This window comes from Monodon monoceros, unplaced genomic scaffold (assembly GCF_005190385.1).
Source record: "Monodon monoceros isolate NGI ecotype Baffin Bay Population unplaced genomic scaffold, NGI_Narwhal_1 Super_Scaffold_9, whole genome shotgun sequence".
NCBI classification, from domain to species: Eukaryota; Metazoa; Chordata; class Mammalia; order Artiodactyla; family Monodontidae; genus Monodon; species Monodon monoceros.
This window is the reverse complement of record NW_021703786.1, coordinates 15,228,210-15,245,137: the sequence shown is the minus strand read 5'-3', so window position 1 is coordinate 15,245,137 and position 16,928 is coordinate 15,228,210.

The window sequence follows — 16,928 nt, the reverse complement described above, 5'->3', positions numbered from 1 at the left end:
GACACCCGAGCGTCCTCGGTCGCCTCTGCGCTTCCCCCGGGGCTGCGGGGCTCGGGGCGCCGGGGAGGCGCGGGGTCCGCGGGGGCGGCCGGAGTCTCCGTGCCCTCCCTCCGCTCGCATCAACGCCGGTCCCCTCGCCCAACACGCGCACCGGGCGCTGCGAGACCCGGGACCAAGCCCCCGCTTGCGGCGCTCCCCCTGCAGAGAGGGCAGGCCCGGGAGCCCAGTCCTGGCGACCTTCTACCCCTCAGAATTAGTGACCTAGGGGCTGAGGAGGCTTCAGGATGACAACGAAAAGGCACCTCAGGTCCTGTGAATTAAAGGTGTACATTTGTATACGATGGGGGACCAGCAGATCACACAACACTTTCACCCCCTTTTGAAAATATAATAAACCATTTTAAGAAAAGTGCACATTTATTGTAAAACCACAACAACTGATCAAATAACATTAGGAAAGAAAGTAGAGTCGTGGAAGATGAGTGCCTGTCCTTGCCTCCCACTGTCCCCAGGTCTTCGTAGTCACATGATAAAAGCCTGGCGACTCCCTGTGAGGGCCTGGAGGAGAGGCCCTCAGACCCCTGAAGCTGGGGTGCTGGAGGGGAGACCCCAGAGCTGGCTGGTGCAGACTGAGTGGAAGCTATCATCCCAGTGCCACTACTGTCTGAGATTCTGGGAAGATGGGGCCCCAAAGGGCCTGGGGAAGGACTGGCCTCTTTGGTGGGACCTGGAGCAAAGACTTGCAGGTCAAGCAAGCTGAGGGGTCTTCCCTGCTCAGATATGGTCACCCCTGAACCCAGCGGCTCTGTTGGGCTGAACTGCTCTCCTCACACCCTGTCCTAGGAGTCTGAGAGCCCAAAGGCTTCCTCCACCCTCCTCATGCAGTAAGAGGCTCCTACCTATGCTAACCCTCAGAGCTGAGGAAATTCCGGGAACCGACTAGCAAACAGAGAAACCACAGGGCTTGGTATGTGTGGATAAAAAGAAAGCTTACAGGTCACTCAAGATGACTCAGTAGTTCGAGCGAGAGGTCACGTTAGCAGCGCCTGGGGGTAAGCTGCACCAGTGGGTCACCAGTGAAGGGGACCCCCAGGCTATCCAAACCTGAACCATTCTCCAGGATCTGTGTCAAGGACTGGGGATGAGAGCAGATGCCCGCGGGTCAGCCAGGGCCACCCAGTCCTCTGTGCTTCAGGTGTCGGTTCAGGTGGTCCCCTTTCAGACAGGCAAGTCTGGGCTTCTGACATGCTTCGGATGTGGCTGTGTGTGTGTGTGTGTGTGTGTGTGTGTGTGTGTGTGTAAGGAATGCCCATCCTCACTCCCTCCCCCACTGTATTCAGGAGAGCAGCCTTCCACAGGCCTTTGAAAGGTTGAGAGCCTGGCCTAGCACAGTCTCAGCATTACTGCCCCCTGGGGCCTCATGCCCTGTGTCAGCTCTAATCTGCCCTTCAGGCCAGGAATCCTTTAGGAATTGAGGATTCTTATCCACCATGTTCCAGGTGCCCTGGCCTGGGCCTGGCTCAGGGTAGAGGTTCAATAAGACTTCTGTCACTTGGAATCACAGCTGGGACAGCATGGTCTGTGGCCTCCGGGATGGCAGGTCCCTGTCCCCCAGGGCTTGTATTCTGGTGAGGAGGCAAGACAGATAACAATACAGAAAAATGAAGTAGTCCTGGGTGCAGGAAGAACATTGGCCCGGGAGTCAGGTGTCTTGATTTCTACTTTTGTCTTCCGTAAAATGGGGCAAGTGTTCACCATGTAGGCTGTTACAAGAATTAAAAACAAAAAGTCATGAAAAACAAAAAAAAAGTCATGTAAGGTACCTGAGCCCCTCCCCAGCATGTCCCTTCCCTTTCTGGAACGTTTTTCCATCTGTTACTAAAGGGACTGTTAGATGATGCCTATGATGGCGCTTGTAGAGATGTTTTTCACACTGCATGTTGACAGTGGTGGGTCCCATGAGATAGGCTCCCTCCTGCTCTTGAGATCTAAGGGCAGAGTTGACATCCCCCCTAGGACAGGGCCCCACTCAGGGCAGGCAAATAGGCAAGTGACTACACGTTTCAGCTCAGTCTGCTCTTAATTAAGTGCTCAGCTGTTCTATCTTATGTACCTGGAATTAGAATTTAATCAGGGACTTGAGGGGGGTTCATCATTATCATAACAATTATGTTCTTTTTCCCCTAATGTGTTTGATTGCTATTGCTTACGCAATGAATGTATATTTTTCTTACAATGATTTATTTAAAAAATCAAATAAATTTTGATTTTTGGTTGTGTGATCTGCTGTGTCCCTATCCATACAAATACATACCTTAGGGTATGTTTATCTTTCAATGCATATGGGAGAATCTTGAACCTTTACTACAAAAATGTGAACAACGTCACCTCTGGGGAGTTCGACAAAGAGTGAGGGTAGATCTTCAATGTTCTCTTTTGTACCCTTTAGGATTGCTTATACATTTTACAAGTACTTCTTTTAGAATTAAGATAACTTTGAGAAAAAGTATTCATAATATTTCACTCAATGATACTTAGTTCTTATCCTAAAAGAATAAGCATATGTTGGTGCACATGTTCGCTGCAGCATGATTTAGAGAATATTTAGCAACTAACAACCTAATCTTCCATCAGTAAAGAACAGGCTAAATAAGTTGTCATTACTCTTCCAGTAAAATATGATACGTCAAAAATCACACTTTTAGGGCTTCCCTGGTGGCGCAGTGGTTGGGAGTCCGCCTGCCAGTGCAGGGGACGCAGGTTCGAGCCCTGGTCCGGGAGGATCCCACATGCCATGGAGCAACTGGGCCCGTGAGCCACAACTACTGAGCCTGCGCGCCTGGAGCTTGTGTTCCGCAGCAAGAGAGGCCGCGACAGTGAGAGGCCCGCGCACCGCGATGAAGAGTGGTCCCTGCTCGCCCCAACTAGAGAAAGCCCTCGCAGAGAAACGAAGACCCAACATAGCCAAAAATAAATAAATAAATTTTAAAAAATCACACTTTTATAAATTACTTGATGATATGGGAAAATGCTCTTGATATAAAGTTAAGTTTTAAAAGCAGGATACAAATGTCAATACAGTTTGGTTATATAAATGATTGCCTCTGGTGATAAGATTAGCAATTTATAATTTTCTTAATTTTGTTGTAAATTTTCAAATTTTCTCAAATAGATTCGCATCATTTTATCTGCAAGAAAAAACAAACAAACAGTGATTTAATTAAATGAATGGAAAGAGCATTTAAGCCTGGAAAGGGTCCATGGACCCTCCAACCTCTCCATCAAACGATGTCTGAGTTGGCTTGTTCCGCCCCACTCCACACACACCTTTTCCTTCAAACTCCCCTTCTCTTAATCCAACCATCTCTTGACCCTCAGTCCTTTAATTCACAGGACAGGAGGGGCCTTTTCGTTGTCATCCTGCAGCCTCCCCAGCCCCTAGGTCACTAATTCTGAGCGGTAGAAGGTCGCCAGGACTGGGCTCCCGGGCCTGCCCTCTCTGCTGGGGGAGCGCCGCAGGCGGGGGCGCGGTCCCGGGTCCCGCAGCGCCCGGTGCGCGTGTTGGGCGAGGGGACCGGCGTTGGTGCGCGCGGAAGGAGGGCACGGAGACTCCGGCCGTCCCCGCGGACCCCGCGCCTCCCCGGCGCCCCAAGCCCCGCAGCCCCGGGGGAAGCGCAGAGGCGACCGAGGACGCGGCGCGCCGCTCCCTCCCGTCCGGCCCGGGCCCCGCGCTCGGGCGTCTCCGGTCCTCTGGCTCCGCCCCGCGGTCACCGGGCCAACTGCACACGAGCGGCCGGGCTGGGCGGCGAGGCTCTACACCCCCCCACCCCCGCCCCCGGTCTCCTGCGAAGCTGGGTGTCCACACGCACCCGGGCCACCTGCCACCCCGGCCACCCCGTGTCTGTGCCACAGGTGAAGGTGAAGGTGAAGGTGAGGCCTGGGGCAGGTGCCCACTTCTGCCCCCTTAACCCTCATCTTTGTCAGCCAGGGATTTGCTGCCCTTCCAGGACTTTCTGGCCCCTTTTAGCCTGGAGTGTCTCCTGTGTCTGAGGTGGGTGGATCCGGAGCCCCTCACAGCCCGAGGCTCCTTAATTGGAGAAGGGGATCAGATATAGGTTATTAGATATACAGATGATACTGTATTTTGTCAGTAGAGTACACTTGGTGGAGCCAGTGTTTGGGACACCTGCCTGACCACCAGAGGGAATTGGACCTGGAGCCCAACGTGTGGTGGGCAGCACAGCCAAAGACAGCCCTGGCTGATGAGATCTCTAGTCTGGTGTTGCCCAAAGCTGCACTTACCACTTGCTTGGCCCCCAGAGTTCATCGTGTATTCAGTACCACCATCCCCTTTAACATGTCTGTCAGCTCTGGGTGGAGAGGGGGAAGAGGCGCCAGATATCCAGGACTGAGCAACAGGTTATCCCAGGACTACCTAGTGCCCTGACTTTGCGGAGGAACATGGTTACCTGAATTATGGCAAATCCGTGCAGTGGATTTGCATTGCCATGGTAGATAGAGCACACCTCTGCACCCCATTTCACACCAAGTCCCACAAAAGGACAGAAAAGATGGGAGGGGGAAATAGTGTGAGCAAATTGGAAATGCTGAAGAATTTCTTCAGTATGGAGATCAGTCCAGATCAGCCTTCCTGAGGAAGAAAATCACACCATGCGTTAGGTGGAGGACGGCCCTGGAACCAGAATCGAAGTGGTTAGATGCTGCATCTGGAGCAGTGGGCAGCGCCTAACCTCCCTTTAGTCACTCTAGCTGAGCAGCAGGCATGAGTAACGCTTGCAGAAATGGTAAAACAAGTGTGGGCCCTGTGACTGGAAAGGCAGGATCAAGACGTCTTCACACCCAGAAGACAAAGGCCCAGCTCATCCCTCCTGGTGGCACACTGTGTCTAACATCCTAAGAGTTAACTGAGAAAATGAGACGTGTGAAGAGGTACAATTAGGATCTCCAGAGTGATGGCTGGCAGTCTGTCACATGCACAGTCCCCAGAGAACCATGCCTCCTGCTGTGCGTGTCCTTGATAGTCCCCACTCACGTTGGCTCTGGGCTGGCCTGGGACCTGCTTTAATCAGTGTACTATGGCAGAAGTGTGCCAGCTCTGGGTTTAAACCTTAAGAAGTCCTGGCATGTTCCCCGTTTGTGCTCTTGGCAGCCCTGAGCCACCGTTTAAGAAGTCCAGCTACCCTGCTGGAGAGATGAAGTCGAGAGACTGAACAAAAGGCAGTTAGACTGCATAGAGAAAGAGAGGCCTGGCCATCCCGACTGAATGCAGCTGTATGGACCACCTGCAAGACGAATAGAAGAATCGCCCGTCGAGCCCTGCCAAGAGGACAGAATCATGAGCAAACAGCTGTTTCAAGGCACTTAGTTCTGGGGTAGTTTGTTGTACTACAGTGAATGACTGAAAACAGGAGGCAAGATAACATACACACACACACAGCCAGAAGCTCTGGAAATTAAATGTTTGATTGTCAGGGGGAAAAACTTCAGAAAATGGTTGAATAACAGTATGGATACAGCTGAACTGGAATACTGAGCTGAAGAATCTCCCATAATACAGTGCAAAGAATGAAAGTGATGGAAAGTGTGAGTGAAAAGCTTACGTTATATGTAGAGTTTCCACATCCATCTAATAGAAGTTCTCTAAGAAGAGAATAGAGGGAAGGGTGTGGGGGGAGCAATAAAGAAATATGATAACATTTCTCACGCATCTTCAGTTTGAGAGAGCCCACTGAGTGTAGTACAGGAAGAATTAAAATGATCAACCCACATATATGTTGTGTTGACATTTCAGAGTCCAGTGATACGGAGAATACTCTAAAACCAAGGGAGTGGGGAAAGCTAAACAGATACCCAGCATACTGGACTAGGTGATGGAGAACGGACCAGGGATTGGCAAGGGTTGGCAGGAGTGAAAGGAGAGTTGGCCTCAGAGGGGCAGCACAGGGATTTTTTGAAATGATGAAACTTACACTGCTGTGGTGATTAATGACTATGCATCTGTTAGAACATATACCTATGTAGTTTGCACGTGCAAAAACACCTGGATGATGCAGCTGACATAGGACTCAACGATTGTACTCCTGGGCATTTATCCCAGAGAAGTGAAAATACGTGTTCACACAAACACGTGGATGTTCATAGCAGCTTTGTTTATAACACAAATAACTGGAGTATAAGCCAAATACTGGAATCGGCTCAGATGTCCTTCAACAGATGAATGGTTAAACCAGTTGTGGTACATACATACCATAGAAAAATACTCAGCAATATAAATGAATGAACTATTCCCACAGACAACGACTTGGATGAATCTCCAGGGAATTATGCTGAGCAAAAAAGAGCATTTCTCAAAAGGTTGTATACTGTATTATTCCACTTATATAACATTTTAAAAAATGACAAAAATTTGGAAAAGGCAGTCAGATTGGTGGTTGCCAGGGGTTAGGGATGGTGGGGAGAATGTATGGAAGGGAAGGAGGTGTGATCATAAAAGGGCAACAGGAGAGGATTGTTGCAGTATTGGAACTGTTCAGCATCTTGACGGTATTGATGGATACACAGTCCTACATAGGTGATAAAATGGTATAGAACTAAACATACACACACACAAATGAGAACAAGTAAAACTAAGGAATTCTGAATAAATTGTATGGATGGTATCAATATTAATATCTTGGTTGAAATATTACATTATAGTTTTGCAAAATGTTACCAATGGGGGAAACTAGACAAAATGTCTGTGATATCACTATTATTTCTTCTAACTGTAAAGTGAACCTACAATTATCTCAACAAAAATTTCAAAAAAAAAAAACCCACCTGAACACATTTACCGCAAAGTGACAAGACTGATGACCTTGGAAAGTGGAGTTTGGGAGGTGGGGATAGGAGGAGGAGTCACTTTTACCTTTTATTTTACATGCTTGTAGTTTTAAAATTTATTCTGCATTAAGAATGCATCACTCCTGTAACAGAAGGAAGCAAATCTTTGTCTAAACCTCTTTAAGAACAGATATATAAACATAAATACTTTAATTTTATTTTTATATTAATAACATATTTGCAGTTTATTTTATTGTATGGTGTTTGGTAAAAATCTGACTTTGTTTTTGACCAAATGGTTTATCAACTATCATAGTACTATTTGTCAAACTCTTTTTTTCTTTTTCCCATTGATTTATGACGCTGCCTTTGGCACAGGCTAAATTCTTACATGTGCTCCAGTCTCCTCTGCTCTGTGTTATTTTTCATAATCCATTTGATGATTCATAAGTAACACATTTAACCTAATTAATTTAGAAAGTATTTTAATAGCTGATGAAAATTACTTAATTTTAACATCTATTTTTCAAATTGTTTTCTTAAATGGTCTCATGTTTATTTTTTCAGGAATCTAGAAAACCAGTAGCATTTAGAATCACATTGTCGGACTTCCCTGATGACGCGGTGGTTAAGAATCCAACTGCCAATGCAGTGGACACGGGTTTGAGCCCTGGTCCGGGAAGTTGTGGCACGCGGAGCAACTAAGCCCGTGCGCCACAACTATTGAGCCTGTGCTCTAGACCCCGTGAGCCACAACTACTGAAGCCCAGGCACGTAGAGCCCATGCTCTGCAACAAAGAGAAGCCACCGCAATGAGAAGCCCGCTCAACACAATAAAGAGTAGCCCCTGTTCTCTGCAGCTAGAGAAAAGCCCACGTGCAGCAATGAAGACCCAATGCAGCCAAAAATAAACTGATTAATTAAAAAAAAAAAGAATCACATTGTCAAGGAGCAAAGAAAAGGCCACTCTTAATTGTTTTATTACAGAAGTAATTTATACTCATAATTCAAACAATGCAGAAGACATAAAGACCATGATAAAAATTTCTCTCTCTCCCCACCCTATTCCATCCCTCTGACACAACTACTGTTTAGATGTTAGTGTGTATCCCTACACACCATTCTTTTTATTTATTTATTTATTTATTTATGGCTGCTCTGGGTCTTCATTGCTGCACGTGGGCTTTCTCTAGTTGCGGCGAGTGGGGGCTACTCTTCTTTGCAGTGTGCAGGCTTCTCATTGCGGTGGCTTCTCTTGTTGCGGGGCACAGGCTCTAGGCACGCAGGCTTCAGTCTTTGTGGCACATGGGCTCAGTAGTTGTGGCTAATGGGCTTAGTTGCTCCGTGGCATGGGGATCAGGGAAGTCCCACCCCATTCTTTATGCTTATTTAAATATGTAAATATGTACACACACATTGATTATTTTTTTCTTTTCATTGAAAAAAGAACATTGGATTGTATTATTCACATTACTCTGAAATTTGCTTTTCTTATTCAAGAGTAAGTAATAGAAATCCTTCCTGGTCAATAAATATACACCTTACTAATTTTTTAATTTTATAATTTAGCTTTCTTTCTATCTTTTTATCATACAGTAGTTTAAGAACTAAATTGTTCTGGAAGCCTTGTTATGAAAAGCTTTAGCGTCTCATATCTCCCATTCTTTGCTCCTTGGAGGCAACTCCCTTCAACTCTTTTAGCTCAAAATATTTATATAGCTACTTAGTTGTTTTTCAATTTTGACACATTATCTATTTACTTCCCAGGATGGAAAATAGAGATTTATCTTCCTCATCTCCAACCCCTGTCTCATATATGCTCACTTCCCCACATATTCTCAGCATAATTATATCATAAATATGACTGAAACCTGATTGGCTAGATCCATGTTCACATCACTGGGACCATGTAAAACTCTATCCATAACTGAAATTTACAGAGCACTGTAAGTTCTTTTCCTTTTCTGAACAACTTTTTCCCCTCCAAACTTAGTAATTGTTTGCCTATTTTTCTATGAATATATCACTACTCCAACCCCAAACCTTTTACCAATTGTCCAAATAGCTTCTCAATATTTTCAGTCACATCAAGAATTTGATCCTTTCATCTTATGGAAGAATCTTTCCCGAGCAGAATCTTCCCTCCTGCTCCAATCTGGGCTGACCACTCTCCATCGTCATCCTTTTGCTTCTCTCTTGGGTTGCATTCCTGATGCCTGTGTTCCACGTCTTTTCTTTCTTGGTTTCCATCCTCATTTTGGTAGAGTATATCCTTAAGTAGCTTCCTGAGAAGGGGTACATGGCACATATTTTCAGAATTTGTACATCTTGAATTTCTTGTTTCAATTCACATTAAATTGGTAGTTTCTGTGGGTTCAAAATTCTAAGAATTAACTTTCCCTCAGAGAAGTAGTGGTTCATTGTCTTCTAACTTCCGGTGTTACTCTTGGGGTTCAAAGCCTTTCTGGTTATTTTTCATATGATACTTTTTTTTTCTTTCTCAGGAAACTTGTAGGATCTTTTCTGGGCCCCTGGTATTTGGAAGTTTTGAGATGGTGTGATTTGAAGTGAATCTATTTTAGATTTTTTTGTCAGTTTTATCTTCTATGAAGAAATCTCTTCTGGGAATTCCCTGGCAGTCCAGTGGTTAGGACTCTGCTTTCACTGCCATGGGCCCGGGTTCGATTCCTACCCCGCAGAAAAGAAACCTCTTCTGAAAGCTTCTGCTCACAACCCACACTTAGGTGATGGGCTATCACCTGGGAAAGCCTTGTCACCAGGCTCTCAGAGAGCAAGTGACCCTTTTGTCTGTTTATGTTTGAGAATGGGACACTAAGCACTTACTGGAGGAGCTGAGTTAATGGAGTAGCTGAGCTTTGTCTACAGAAGGCTCATGTAGTGATCTGTCTGGACCTTTTTAGGGGACCCCTTTTGCATCTTTCCTCATGAGCTGGTAGGATTCTTTGAGGCCGCTTGGACCCCTTGCCTATGGAGTTTAAACCTCGTGGCCAGTGTCTGGGTGCTGAGTGGAAGGAGAGGTTCGGGAAGGGAGTCTCAAAATTTAACATGTAAACATCACTTATCCTCCTGTTTTCTGAATAGTAGTCCCACCCTCAGCTACATCTGACACCTCACAGCACAGAGACGATTTATTTTAATCTCTCCACATAATAAACCTCCATTCTTCTTTAGGGAATTAGAAGGGGAAGTTGTTCATCTGTGTTGAGTATGGAGAAAATTAGAGGACATACATGTTTCTTAAACAGGCTTTTAAACAATCCTCCTTGTTCTTTTTCCAAACTTATCTTCTCCCCCACTTCCAGAAGTACCTGGTAACTTCTATACCAAGAGCCTTTAGGGAATTACATAGAAATCAGGGTTGTTACTGGGCTTTTCCCACTGCTAGCTGCATGGTATTATCATTGACCATTTGTTTCCAGTTTCCAAAATTTTGTTGATACTGTCTCCTACCTCAATTGCTATGTTTTTCTTTTAATGTCTATAAATATCTTTTAAAAATAACCCATGAATGTGATAAGCAGACTCCACTAAAGAAATGAAGAGTGGTAAAAATGGTAAAAGTTAAAGTAACAATAAGGTTATTTTTTCTTATTTTTAATCACTCTAAAAGAGAATTTACTAAAAAAAAAAAATAGCTCAAAATAGATCACAGACCTCAATGTAAAACTATAAAACTTCTAGAAAACATAGAAGAAAATATGTTTGCCATTAGGTTAGGCAAAAATCTGCTAAATACTATACCAAAAGCAGAGAAAAATTGATAAAATTGGACTTCATCAAAATTGAGAACTTATGCTCTTCAAATGATACTGTTAAGACAATAAAAAGACAAGCCACAGGCTGGGAGAAAATATTTGCAAAATACTTATCTGATTAAGGACTTGGACATAGAATATATAAAGAATTCTAAAAATACAATAATAAGAAAACAATTCAATGATAAAGGGGCAAAAGATTCAAACAGATGCTTCAGCAAAGGAGATATATTAATGACAAGCACATGAAAAGATGCTAAGATCATTACTCTTTAGAGAAATGCAAATTAAAACCACAATGAGATAACTCTACACATCTATTAAAATAGCTCAAAACAGGGAATTCCCTGGCGGTCCAGTGGTTAGGACTTGGCGCTTTCACTGCTGTGGCCCTAGATGGGGAACTAAGATCCCGCAAACCGTGTGGCAGCCAAAGATAAACAAAATAAAATAAAATAGCTCAAAACAACAAAAAACAAACCAATTTAAAAATCCCTAATAATACAAGTGGTGTTGAGAATGTGGAGCCAATAAAGATTTCATCCATTCCTAGTGGGAATGCAAAATGGTACAGCCACTTTGGGAAAGTTTGCAGTCTCTCATAAAGTTAAAGATACGCTTAACAATTTTTTATAAAGTTAAACATACACTTAGCATAAGACTCAGCGATTCCACCCCTCTATATCTATCCAAGTGAAAAGAACACTTAAGTTCACACAAAAATCTGTACATGGATATTTATAGTGGCTTTATTCATAATTGCCAAGAACTGGAAATAGTCCAAATGTCCTTCAACTGGTGAATGAATAAACTATGATACATCCATACGGTGGAAAACGAGTCAGCAATACAAAGAAATGAACTGTTGATACACCCAACTATGTGAATCTCAAATGTCTTATGGGAAGTGAAAGAAGCCGGATTCAAAAGGCTATATATTCTATTATGCCATTTATATGACATGTGGAATAGGCAAAACTACAGGGACAGAAAACAGACCAGTGGTTGTAGGGGGTGGGGTGTGGGAAGGAGTTGACAACACAAAAGCACAAGAGAAATTTGGGGGGATATGCATTTGTTAAAATGCATAGAAAAAATTAAAATGCATAGAAAATTTAAAAAATGGAACTTTAAAAAGGGCGAATTTTACTGTATGATTACACTGCAATTAAATATTGCTAAAATGATGTTATTTGATTTTATTAGTTACCTATTTTATACATTTCGTGGGTGATCTGGCAGAGAGAAAAATTATGTATATGTGTTCAATCTGTAGTCTTTACCCGAAACCCATTTCATATGCGTCTGAAAAGTAGCTTTTTAATTTCTATTTTGTTGGGTTTTAATTCATTTGTTCCCATGTGGGATGGTAAGGTTTTTGCTATCTAAACCGGTGCTGCAGTGAATAGCTGCTCCTTGTTTGTGCTTTTATTACATGGGATACGACTTTAAGATTAGGATGTCAAAATCAAAGGGCACTTCTCTCTATGAGTGGGTGAAAGCAGGGAGTAAAGCTTCTAAGCCTGAGGGACCTGGGGCAGAGAATCTGCTCCCCGACACAGCAGAGTTCTGCATGTCACCACCAACCCCACTTACCTTGGAGGAAATCAAGCTTCTTTCCCGTTGCTTGCCAGCCCTACCCTACACTGGCTCAGAAGTTTTAGTAACAACCAACAATTAGTGCATTGCTGCAACTAAACTGATGGTCATAAAGTTTTAATAACACCTGTAAGTACTTTAGTGGTATTATAAAAATACATTATAAAAATGTACACTAATATGACCACAGCGAGGAAAAATGAATGCATTACATGGAAGGAAATGATCTAAAAAGCAGAATTTATCATTGCCTTTGGAGGTAGGAACATGAGTGATTATTTCCTCCTCTCTGTATGTTTGCATTTTTCTGTATATTAAGAGGATGGCGTTATTTTTAAAATCATGGAATAAATGAAAGGTTGATGAGCAACTTTACAGTGGAGGCTTCAAGTTGTTACCTACTGATCAATATTGGCATCACTAAGAATGGGACACCCTGACATTATGTGCCTTCTGGGGACATGTGACGTGAAGGACTTAGCACCACCTCTGAAATGTTCTTATCCAAGAGAAAAGTTAAACCTGAATCGAATCAAACCTTTAGAACTAACTTCGTGTTCACAGGAAATGCAGAGGATAAAGGAACAAGTTAAATGCCATCCCAAAGACACAGAGAAATCTGGAATATGGGATATTCTACAAGGAAACTGGCCTGGTTTCTTCAACAACATCATAGTAGAAGAAGGGTGAGAAGAGGGTGGACTACTCTAGATTAAAAGAGATTTAAGGGGCTTCCTTGGTGGCGCAGTGGTTGAGAGTCTGCCTGCCGATGCAGGGGACACGGGTTCGTGCCCCGGTACGGGAAGATCGCACGTGCTGCGGAGCTGCTGGGCCCCTGAGCCATGGCCGCTGAGCCTGCGCGTCCGGAGCCTGTGCTCCGCGACGGGAGAGGCCACAACAGTGAGAGGCCCGCGTACCGCAAAAAAAAAAGAAACCAAAATAAAAAATACAAAAAAAATGAATCCATTTGCCAGTGCAGGGGACACTAGGGAAAGCCCGTGCACAGCAACGAAGACCCAATGCAACCAAAACTTAATTAACTAATTAACTTTAAAAAAATAAGAGATTTAAGAGACATCATGAAGTGCAGTGTGTGGACCTTGACTGAATCCAGATTCAAACAAACTATAAAGAAACATTCTTGGAACACTTGGAAAATTTGAAAATGGACTAGATGTTAGATGACACCAAAGAAATTATTATTTTTTAAAGGCATGATAATGGATGGAGTTTTGAAGAAAATATCCATATATCAGAGAAGTATACTGAAATTTATAGGATTGAAAAATATGTGAGGTCCAGAGTTTAAAACAATAATAACAGAAAGAATAGATTAGGCAAGTGTGGGAAAAGTTTGATAATCGCTAATTCTGGAGGATAAGAATATGGGGGTCATTGTGTTTTGTAATGCTTTCATAATAAAAATTTTAAATGTATATAATAGGTGGTTCTGTTGTGCAGATCACAAATAGTGAATGGGTATCTTGGGGTAACATTTCCAGGGACACCATCATACGTGATGCAAAAATTGCTTATCCTCAAGTAGCTTGGATGGAAGTGCTCAAACAGTCCCAGTAGTGAAAACAAGTATAATGATATCAAAGGAGCAATTTGGATCAAAAAGTTTCATAAAATGGGAGAGTGACAAAGCAATATTTCTAAACTAGTCTATAATATATTGCATAATTTTATATAATGACATTTTCAATATAAAAGTGTAAAATTAACAATTTAAATGTTTTCAGTAGTAACAAACAATGTCAGAAATGAAAAAAACAAAAGCTTTCATTTCTTTGGGTGGCCCAGTTCTTTCAGCACCTGGTAAACACATCCCTAGGCTTAATTTTTTTTCAAGATTCTTTTAAAGAATATTCCAAATCTTCATTATCTTTTATACTGCATTTTTGGTTCATGTAAAAAAATACATGTGGCATATACCTAGGACTTAAAGTGTAATATTAAAATAAATGCCTATGAATCAAACACTCAAATTAAGAACGAAAACAATACCAATAACTTTGCCTCTATCTGTGTCCTCCTTCCCTGCCCAGCTGCCTTAGTCTCCCCCAGAGTTTACCATTATCCTGAGTTGTGAGTTTATTACTCTTCTGTTTAAAAATTATGATCCAATGTTCATATATTCTTAAACAAGGTATTATTTAGTTGTACTTCTTTTTGAGCTTTGTAACTCTTTTCAAGGCTCCTTCGGATTCTAGTCTATTTGGCTCAGGACACGATATCTCTGACTTAATTTTCTCCAGGGTTGTGGGGGAGGGAGGATTCTGGACCCTCCTTGAGACTGGAAGCCATAAAGCCACTGGAGTTAATTTCATAATTAGCATCAAATCTTTCCAACGTGTTTGGCAGGATGGCTTGTGAGTCGTCAGCACCCTGGACAGATCAGGGTCATCTCAAGTGTTCTGCTGCCTTCCCTTCTCCTGAGACAAAAATAACTTCTTCTCCTCTCACCCCTTGGGGTTTTGCGATGCTATCCTAAGTCATCAGTGTTCTCAACTCTGAATCTGTTGACTCTTCTGGTTCTGGATTTTGCCCAAGGCAGGAGCCAAAGAATCTGTGCTGGGTCCAGGCTTGGGGATAAGATGATTAAGGCTTCCATCTCTTCCACCTGACATTTTTCTTATATATAAAAATATGTAAGAGAATATTTTTCTTTTCTTTTAGTGTTGACAATATGATTCTCTAGTGCCTGAAAACATACTTTTCCCCGTGTAACATTCACATCATATTTCAGGCAGCGACTGACCTCTTCAAAATCCTGTCAAATCACAATGTGCAAAATTTAACCCGATTCAAAAATATTACTGTTTGCTGACCTCACACCCGTTAAAATGGTTATTATAACCAAAACAGAATAAAACAAAAAATAGCAAGTGCTGGGGAGGATGTGGAGAAAGTGGAACTCTTGTGAAATATTGGTGGGAATACAAAATGGTGCAGCCACTATGGGAAACCAGTATGGCAGTTCCTCAAAAATTGAAAATAGAATTGCCATATGATCCAGCAATTCCACTTCTGGATATATACTCAAAAGAGTTGAACGCAAGATCTCAGAGAGGAACTTCCCTGGTGGCGCAGTGGTTAAGAATCCACCTGCCAATGCAGGGGACATGGGTTCGAGCCCTGGCCCGGGAAGATCCCACATGCCACGGAGCAACTAAGCCCGTGAGCCACAACTACTGAGCCCACGTGCCACAACTACTGAAGCCCGCACGACTAGAGCCCGTGCTCCACAACAAGAGAAGTCAGCACAATGAGAAGCCCGCATACCCCAACGAAGAGTAGCCCCTGCTCTCTGCAACTAGAGAAAGCCCGTGTGCAGCAACGAAGACCCAACGCAGCCAAAAATAAATAAATTTAAAAAAAAAAGATTGCAGAGAGACATTTGTGCACACTTGTTCAGAGCAGCATTATTCACAATAGCCAAAAAGGTGGAAGCAAATTAAGCATCCACTCATGGATGAATGGATAAACAAAATGCGGTGTATACACAAAATGGAATATTATTCAGCCCTAAAAAGGAAAGAACTTCTGACACATGCTACAACATGGATAAACTTTGAGGACATTATGCTAAGTGAAATGGGCCAGTCAAAAAGGACAAATAGTGTATGATTCCACTTATGTAAGGTACTTAGAACTGTCAAATTCATAGAGACAGAAAGTGGAATGGTGATTGTCAAGGGCTGAGGGAAGGGGAGAATGGGGAGTTGTTAATCAATGAGTATAGAGTTTTAGTTTGGGAAGATGAAAAAAGTTCTCAGAATGGATGGTGGTGATGGTTGCACAACAATGTGAATGTACTTAATGCCACTGAACTAGACACTTAAAAACGGTAAGATGGTAAATTTTATGTTATGTGCATTTTACCACAGTTAAAATTAATATAATAAAATTACTATTTGCATTTTTAAAATTTAGAGGGGAGGTTCACAGCAATCCTCAAGTAATGATTTATAAAACCTTAGGAAAAGCCAGCCATGACAATCCTGGGCATATAGCATGTGTGTTATTCAATTATGCTCACTCTAGAAATATTAACATTTTACTTTTTAAAAATATTTATTTATTTGGGTGCATTGGGTCACACAGGCTCTTCGTTGCAGCACACGGGCTTCTCTCCAGTTGTGGCACGCAGGCTCTAGAGCATGCAGGCTTAGTTGCCCCGCGGCATGTGGGATCTTAGTTCCCTGACCGGGGGTCGACCCCGCGTCCCCTGCGTTGGAAGGCAGATTCTTTTTTTTTTTTTAATATATTTATTTATTTATTTTTGGCTGCGTTGGGTCTTCATCGCTGTGTGTGGGCTTTCTCTAGTTGCGGCGAGCAGGGGCTACTCTTCATTGCGGTGCACGGGCTTCTCATTGCAGTGGCTTCTCTTTTGGAGCACGGGCTCCAGGCGTATGGGCTTCAGTAGTTGTGGCACTTGGGCTCAGTAGTTGTGGCTCGCGGGCTTAATTGCTCCATGGCATGTGAGATCTTCCGGACCAGGGCTCGAACCCGTGTTCCCTGCACCGGCAGGCATATTCTTAACCACTGCACCACCAGGAAGCCCCTGGAAGGTGGACTCTTAATCACTGGACCACCAGGGAATTCCCTAGAAATAATAAACTTTTAAAAATAACCAAATGGTATCCGTTAATAAAATGTGAAACAAGAAGGAAATGAACAGCTCCCGGAAGAGGAAATTCACAT